Below are 9,114 nucleotides of genomic sequence, written 5' to 3' on the forward strand. Positions count from 1 at the left end.
TGTCAACTGTGTTTTGTGTAGTCATAGTCACAGTCAGCGATCCAGCAACATTTAATCGCTCTTCCTATCGATTCTCTCATCGATGCCGATGACACCCAAGTGCCTCATAAACAAGGACTTAAGCTCGAGTGTCCTTTTTCGCTTTTACCTACTGTTTGTTGGGCTTGTGTATTGAGATGAGGTTGTGCTAACCTGAACTCGATTCAATTATCAACACATACGACCATCAAGGATAATCCTTTTTTAAACTTACGAGACCCAAGCCGTTAGTCGTGTTCCTATAATCCTTATACAACCTTTGCTATTGTGTGTAGGTAGTCGATTGTTTTATTTTTTCTCTCTCTCTTCTTCGTCCTTATGGAATGTAAATTCAAATAATACATGAGATTTTGTTTGTTTGTTTTTTCGGTGTGGAATCCTTGCTTGGAATCACCCAGCAACAGGAGAGCTAGAAAATAGGTATAGTAGCAAATTTATTCTCGCTCGCCCCCAGGAATTTGAAGTTACACACAAAAAGGGGACAATGGAAATCTGTGTGCGCTAAAATTTTAAGGGTGAACACTGTGAACAGTGGGAGCAAACAGCACAAACAAAAAAACAAAAAAAGAAATATCGAGGACTCTAGAAGATAGCGGGCGTAACGACTAGTAAAGTAGTGCAAAATCCCACCCTAAAGGAGCGAACATGTTTCAACACTGAAGAACTTCGCTTAAGGGTTTTGAGTGGGTCGGATGGTTGCTATGATGGTGCGGTGGAATTTGAAAACAATGAACACTGGTGTGGCACCCAAATCGCTGAAAACATTTTATTGATCTCCAATCTTCAATAAAGGATGTGCTATGCAAAAAAGGATATATGCGCCAAAGGGTGTCATCATCATTTCCATTGAAGCGTTTTTTCCTGTATATGAGGCATGTTCCATAGCCATCATTGAAAGAAAGAGAGAGAGAGAGAGGTTGAGGTTAAATATACTTCACCTACATTTACTATGCGAAATATATACAAACAACCCTTAAGGGGCAAGCAGCAGCAGCAAGTTTTCTGTCGAAGTAACTTTATGTTTTTTTTTTTCTTTCGTTTACATCCGCATAACCCTCCTTTTTTTTTTCTAAAAAACTTTTCTCAGTTGCCTTCCGATTTGTAAGAGACTTATTTTTTGGTGTGTCTTTTTTTTTTTGAGTTTAGAAAGTTTAAGAATGAATAATTTTTCAATGAAAAATAAGACAAAAAAAAAAAAAATAGGTACCAAGCTCAAGAGGGATTTCCTGTGCTCTATGGTATATCTAGTAGTCAATAGTTTTTAAGTGAATCGTTTTAAAAATTATAATGTGAATTGCAAGAAAAAACTCAGATTGAGGAAATTTACATTTGACTGTTTTTAAAGCGACGATTTAACTTTTTCGTTGAATCGTTTAAGTTTTTGTACAACTGGACAATTTTTTTTTTTTTTTTTCAAAATAAATATACTTACTGCAAGAAGAAAGAAATTTTAAACTCAAATTATTTGTTAACATAGTCAAAAATAACCAGATCAACAAACAAACAAACCTACTTAAGTATAAAGATATAGATGCAGAAGAAGTCTTCATGAAATATACCAAAGACCATTGGCATAGCTAACTTTTTCTTCTGTATGTGCCATACCAAACAAATTCCAAATTTTTAGCGATTTTTCAAATTCCGCTATCACATTTTTTTTTGTATTTTAGGCCTACAACAGCAGTTTTTAACGATAAAAAAATTTTGTGTATTATTGTTTTTTTTTGTTTTTTGGTTATGAAAAAAAATCGATTTTCAAAAAAAAAAAAAAATCGATTGTAGAAGCAACAAACGTCGAAGTCATGATATACGATTTTTAAACTGAACATATTTGGGATTTCAATAGTTCAAATAAACAATCAAAAATTAAACACAATAGTCTCGAAAACATAACGGCTTACACACCTCATATCTTGAGTTATACTTATCGTAATGCTGAGGTTGAGGTGTTCATGTTTAGGAAAAATGACAGGGCATCAGTTCTTATATTTAGAATTTTAAATAGTGTCACTTTAGCTTATTCACATTAATTGGAAAATTCACTTCATTTAAAACCTCGAAAACCATATAAAGGTTAACATTAAAGATTTCAAACTTTGAATTCAATATTTAGACGAATATAGTTAAAAAACTGTTTACTTATATTTTGGTTATACCTCCACTTCAAAAATTTGCTCGGTCTAATAGAAGAAAACTTGATATTTTCTCACTTTTGACTGGTAGAATGTGAACTTCGACGTTAGATAACTTATACATTATGTTGGTTACAGTAACGATAAAGGGCTCATTTCATAGATAATTAAAAGTGCTATATTTCATTCTTTTAGAAAATCCCAAACAAATCAAAAGTTCTTCAGATATTTTAAAAAATGTCATATTGTCTTAACCTTGAGAGAAGAACCCGGACTTTGACCGACTATAAAATTGAATTTAACTAACTCACGGAATTCATTTGTATATCATTTTTTAGATAATTTAATTGATAATAAGTCTATCCTCGGACATTTTTGGTTTAAATGAGTAAAAATGGAGTTATAAAATAAAAACGGCACCGACCTCTTTTCCAAGATGGCGGCTGTTCCCGATATCTTATCATCCCAAAAAATTCACTTTTACGATAAGGACATTCACCTAAACACGTTCCATGAAAAAAATTTGTCCCGCGAAAAGTGCAATTTGATTTGCTAATTTGCCTGAGCTATTTTGTTTCAAACTCATTAGAGTATTTTTTTTTGTTTTTCAAGAGAAACTTTTCGTTGGTCGCGGATTTTACAAGAATTGTTTTTCAGGCCATTGAAAACAGTAAAAGAGTTGGTATTAAATGTTCTTCTATGCAATAGACCAAAGCTAATGGCTCTCCGTCCATCCATTCGACCCGAATTTATAAAAATAAATTTTTTTGTTTGTCATATTAAGTTTATATTAAATCAATCCCTCGAAGTATGTTTACTTTAAAAGTCTAAAAGTTACCAATTAATACGATTTTATCGAGTTTTAAAAACTTGCTTTTAATTAAAAAAGTCAAAAATTTAGAAAAAGTGCTAATTTTTGAATAGGTACATTTAAGTTGTTTCTTGACAAAAAAAATTAAAAATTGCATATTATCAAAGGATTTTACCTCTACTTTATTTCATTAGTACAAAGTTTGGACGTCCCGGCTACATACACAAAATGCCCCTTGATTTAGTAAAAAAAAATAAAATTGTCAATTTTTTAACTTTTTTTTCTTTGATTTTAGGTTAGAATATTAGTCAAAAATAATTTTTAAAATTTTTTAACCATCTTAACTTGACAGAAAATTTAATTTGCTATAAAAAGTGTCTTTGAACCATTTCAAAGTCAGGCTTGATTTTCGAGTTAAATCAAAAAAACTGAAAACCGACCAGTGTTGCCGTTTTCTCAGAAATGCACCAATGGATTTAGTAGCACTTTTGGCTGGAGTATTCTTGTATGCCAAGGAATCATAATCGCCAATAAAAACTCTTGAACGAATTTGTTCCATCCAAAAGGGTCTATTCAATAGACTATAAATGTTTTTTATTTAAATGATGTAGCATTCACCAAGTTCTCACTAAAGAAATGTAGTTATACCTAATGTAAAAAACAAATTTGACGGCACTGAGCTCATTTAAAACGTCACTGGGATTATTTTTTTTTTTTTGAATTTCGAAGAAAAGTTTCATGTGACGCACAATTATCTACAACTTTGTTATTGGTTGAAATATTTTAAAATTTTTAGAATTCTCAGTTTTTAATGTAGATAAAGTACTTTATGTGGTGGTGAGGACATACAAAATATTAAAATAAATAAAAAACAACAAAACGAACTGGCGGTCGTGTTTTTTTTTTTTTTTTTAATTTTTGACAAAATTTTGCCTTGGTGCTGGAGGATTTTCTTTAATATCAAAAGGAAGAAAAATTAAACCTGTGAATTTCAAAAAATTCAAAAAAAAAAAAAAAACAAAAACAAAAATAGGCGTTTGGTATTTTTTTAAGGTTTTTTTTATATTAAAATTGTTTCAAAAACAGATCTATTTTTTTTTTTTATCGTGAAAGAATAACGTTTTCTCACACAAATATTTTTTTTTTTGACTTTCTCATCCCACTTCCGGTCATTATTGCGGCATATTTACTATTAATTTACTTAAATTCCTCATTGTTCATAGGTATTGTACAGTTAAATAAAAAAAAAAAAATGGTTTTTATTGTTATAAATTGTTATTAAATTGAGCATTAAGAAGGAAAATATTAACTGAAACATAAAAACAAAATTTCTATACAATTCATTTAAACGTTTTCAAAAAATCGATTTCTAAAAAAAAAAAAAAAATTTAAAACTTATTTTTTAAAATCCAAATTTTCCAAAATATTGCGCTACAGCTTTTTCTGCATTCCATCGCATGCTTTTTCATTTAAGTCAAAGTCAAAATTTTAATAAAAATTACACTGGTCAACAAAATTTGACTTTTTTTTGCCACAAGAACCAAAATATACTTTTCTAGTATTTTTTGGGGTGCTGAATCCGAATCTGGAGTCAGAAAAATTTGATTGGCCTCCGTTTTTGAAATATTACCGTTATAAAATGCTAAAAAACGTCATTTTGGCTGTTTTCGAGGTTCTGTTTTTATGTGGAGTAATTCATTAAAAACAAATTTGTAACGGTTATTATAAGAACTGATGTTCTTCTTTCAAAAACTGTTTAAATTTTCCCGATGTCTCTTTTATTGCTCGAGATATCTTAAGTTTCAGTTAATAAGCCAAAGAGAAACTAAACTTAATTTAAAGATTAAGTCACTGGTCACAGAATTTTTGCCACAAGAACCAAAATATACTTTTCTGAAGGTCAATCAGAAAAATTCTATTAGCCTCCGTTCTTGAAATATAACCGTTATAAAAAAACTTTTATTTTGCATTTTATAACGGTAATATTTCAAGAACTAAGGCTAATAAAATTTTTCTGATTGCAGATTCGAGCTCAACAACCCAAAAACCTTCAGAAAAGTATATTTTGGTTCTTGTGGCAAAAAAAGTTTATTTTGGTTGGCCAGTGTTGTTTCTGATTCAAAGACCGCTATTTAAATTTTAAATATCTCGGGCAGTAAAGGAGATATCGGAAAGAATAAAATCAGTTCTTATAGCCACTATTACAAATTTATTCATAATGTATTACCCCACATAACAACATAACCTCGAAAGCAGCCAAAATGACGTTTTTTGACATTTTCTAACGGTAATATTTAAAAAACGGAGGCCAATAACAATTTTCTGACTTCAGATTCGAGTTCAGCACATCAAAAACTACTAGAAAAGTATATTTTAGTTGCTGTGGCAAAAACCTTGTTGACCAGTGTTATTAATTTTGATGCTGAATTTAATTTTAAATTTAATAAACTAAACAAATTTTTAATTGAAAAAAAAAACACAAATTACAATGTTTCACGAAACCTCTCGATAAAATTAAAAAAAAAAAAACACTTAATATTAGGAAAAAAAATCATTTTTATAAGCAATCATTGCAGTATTATCATACAACTCTTTATTTTATAAAAAAATTATCGAGAGATTTTTATAAAAAAAATTAATTTGCTAAAACGTTTCCTAAAAATTGATTTAAAAAAAAAATTGAAATTTTTATCAAAATCCAATTTTTTTAAAAATTGTATCTTTTTTTTAATATTGTATTTACTTCAACGATTTTAAAAAAAAATTCGTTGAAATCGGTAGAAACGTTCAAGAGATTGTCAAAAATCAATATTTTTTTCATCTAAATCATTTTTAGAGTCGTGTTGGGGTAAAACATCCTTTCCTTTAACTAAAAGTTTCCATCTTTACAAATACAGACATGCAGAATGAAAGATTCATTGCTTTCGCCTTCAATATCATAAAATGTCATGTCTTATTATTATCTCGAAATCGATAATTTTTTAAATTTTTTTTTGAGAGCCCCAAACTTATTCTTAAGTACTTATATCGCATGATAAAAGGTAGGTATCAAGAGTGTACACTTGATATCTTATGTGTGAAAAATCTTGCATAACACACTATACCCACATAAACGATAGAGTTCCTTCATATAGATATCTACTGTACCTGAATGGAATTCAAATTCCTGTGTAATTCAAGTGGCCACCCTATAACATATTTGCATATAGGTTAAGTTCCATCCTTACAAGAGAAACACCTTCTTCTACTTTTGGAAATCAACTCCATGCCATCAAGAAGTGAAAACACGAAAAACTTTCTTCCTTCTACGTCTTCAGTGTCTTCTTTTTGGTTTCATCGTCGTCGTCAGTGCCGGATTAGCCTCAAGGCAAACTAGGCAGCTGCCTAGGGGCCCCACTTCAGCTAGGGGCCCCTCGCCCCGACTACGAACAAACAAAATTTCTTGGAGTTGTACCTTCAATAAAAAAACAGCATTACATCTGTATTTGTAAAAATAAGAAAAAAGAAGAATAAAAAAACGTTTGCAAATCATTAAACATTAGCCCCGTTCCATTGGAGGTGGTAGTTTACTCATGAGTTGATCTAGTACTATAATTACCACATGATCTTCTACTTCTACCACTGATCTATTTTTTTTTTTTCCTGTTTTTTTTTTCGGTATTTTTGATTAGGGAAAAATGGAAAATCAACCCAGAACTGTCAGCTCAAAATATATCACGTTTAAATACCAAGACAAATACTGTTCTATTCGAATATTATTCCAACGACATCGAACCAGAGTTTAGTAACGAGATGGTGCCATTAAAGCTCTTCATGTTGCAATCAGATAATATGTCAGAAAAATCTGAGATTGTGCATGCAGAGAAGTTAGAAGTTAATATAGGCACCCTTACAAATTTATTCATAATGAATTACCCCAAATAAAAACATAACTTCGAAAACAGCCAAAATTACGTTTTTTGGCATTTTCTAACGGTAATATTTCAAAAACGGATGCCAATAAAAAAATTTTGACTTCAGATTCGAGTTCAACACATCCAACACTACTAGGAAAGTATATTTTGGTTCTTGTGGCAAAAACCTTGTTGACCAGTGTTATCAATTAAAAAAAAAACTAAACCACCCACACGCGTTTTGAACGCGTTTCAAACGCGTTTAGGACGCGTTTTGGATGCGTTTTGGACGCGTTTCAGATGTGTTTTCCCAGCAAACGCAGAACTACAGAAAAAACCGGTGAAATATGTACGTAAAAGAAGTACTTCTTTTCCACTGAAAAAAGAAAGGAGCTCGGGAAAAAACTCAGTCATATACTTTCTGTATATAAGAATACGTGAAGCAACTATCTCTTTGTTGCATGCAAGATGAAATAAATTTCCCCTCCATTAATAGTACAGACAAATGTACTTCAAAAGTGCATCAGCGAAGCACTTCTGGAAGTGGTTCTGATGTACATTTTCCAGTACTTTTTTACCTATAGAAAAAGCACTGAAACTTGTACTTTTAAAGTACTTTTTTGGAGCACTTTCATGGGTTTATATCCGTACTGCTAAAATCCATATTTTAATTTCATCTGAAAATAAAAAAATCTTCAAAACAAACAAATAATTCTTTTAAACAACTATTATTTAATATTTTATTGGAAAAACACAAAATAGTTTTTTTTTTTGAAAACAAAATACATAAAAAAAAGATCCTTTCTTGAAAAAGAAAAAAATACTCTGCGTCTGCAGTCTGCACTTTGTTTGTAGTTTTTGTATCTTGTTTTGATTTTTTTTTTTTCTAAATGCTCAAGGCTGAAGCTGCTGTAAACTCAGTCAATGATGTCTGGAATTGATCGCCACTAAAAGACAGAAAAATCAACAACTTTATAATTTATCAATTTTGTAATCAGCATACCTTTATTTTCCAAATCAATTGGTGGTTGTTTTTGTATCATTTTTGTATTACTTTTTTTTTCTAAATGCACAAGGCTGAGGCTGTGCATTTTGATGGTGGAAATACATTTTTGTGGCGTGCCGAAGAATTTGTGTGGTAGATATTGTTTAGAGAAAATAGTTTTCACAAATAACAAATAGCGTTTAGGACGCGTTTTGGACGCGTTTCAGATGTGTTTTGGAAGCGTTTTGGACGCGTTTTGGACGCGTTTCGGACGCGTTTCAGACGCGTTTTAGACGCGTTTTGGGCGCGTTTTAGGCGCGTTTTGGACGCGTTTCAGATGCATTTCAGACGCGTTTTGGGCGCGTTTTGGGCGCGTTTCAGATGCGTTTTGGACGCGTTTCAGACGCGTTTCAGACGCGTTTTGGACGCGTTTCAGACTCGTTTCGGACGCGTTTCAGACGCGTTTCAGACTAGTGATGGATAGTTCCGGAGCCAAATAGTTCCTGGAACTAGTTCCACTAGTTCCCCAAAATTAATTTAAACAGTTCCATCGTTCAGACACAGCCACACACAAAAGAAAGAAAGAAGAAGAGGAACAAGAAACAAAACGAATGACTCTGTTTGAAATACACAATACACACACGCATGTCATAGAATTCTCATCCAAAGCCAACACACATGGATGCTAACGAGTTGAGCGCCAAAAATTCACAAACCAAAACCACAACTACTTTCTTATGAATCATGCTCACGGACATGGAACTACATTAATAGTTCCAGTTCCAGGATCAGGAAAAAATATTCAAATTCATACTATTTCTTATTTTGATGCATTTTATTGAAAAAAAAAACTTAAATTCTAGATAGTTCCGCGGAACTAGTAGGTAGATTAAGTTTGTGTCAACCGACATACGTTTTTCTGGCCGCTTTAAAAGGTAGATTAAGTTTGTTTCAACTGACATAAGTTTTTCTGGCCGCTTTAAACGGCCATCAGGAAAAAATATTCAATATCATACTATTTCTTTTTTTGATGCATTTTCCTGAAAAAAAAAACTAAAATTCTAGATAGTTCCGCGGAACTAGTTCCAGGAACTTGTTCCGACCGAAAAAAGAACCGTTCCATGTTCGTTCCGGCTTTGGAACTGTTTTGCGGATCTCTGTTTTGAGTAATTTGCCTTGTCTATAATAATAATAAAATCAAAATTGAAACTTTTTCGTATGATTTCTCTTTCCAGTTTTATAATGAAACCGTAA

At 31.5% G+C, this 9,114-nt stretch overlaps 1 long non-coding RNA gene across 1 annotated transcript; it reads right to left on the reverse strand.

Moving 5' to 3' along the window:
• Positions 1 to 7,719: 7,719 nt before the first annotated feature.
• Positions 7,720 to 8,059, reverse strand: LOC129912155 (uncharacterized). Its single transcript, XR_008771757.1, has 2 exons — positions 7,879 to 8,059; positions 7,720 to 7,822 (listed from the first exon to the last, which is right to left on the reverse strand). It is a non-coding gene; the product is annotated as an uncharacterized LOC129912155 (long non-coding RNA).
• Between the last annotated feature and the right edge of the window lie 1,055 nt (positions 8,060 to 9,114).

The sequence above is a fragment of the Episyrphus balteatus genome, chromosome 2, assembly GCF_945859705.1.
Source record: "Episyrphus balteatus chromosome 2, idEpiBalt1.1, whole genome shotgun sequence".
NCBI classification, from domain to species: Eukaryota; Metazoa; Arthropoda; class Insecta; order Diptera; family Syrphidae; genus Episyrphus; species Episyrphus balteatus.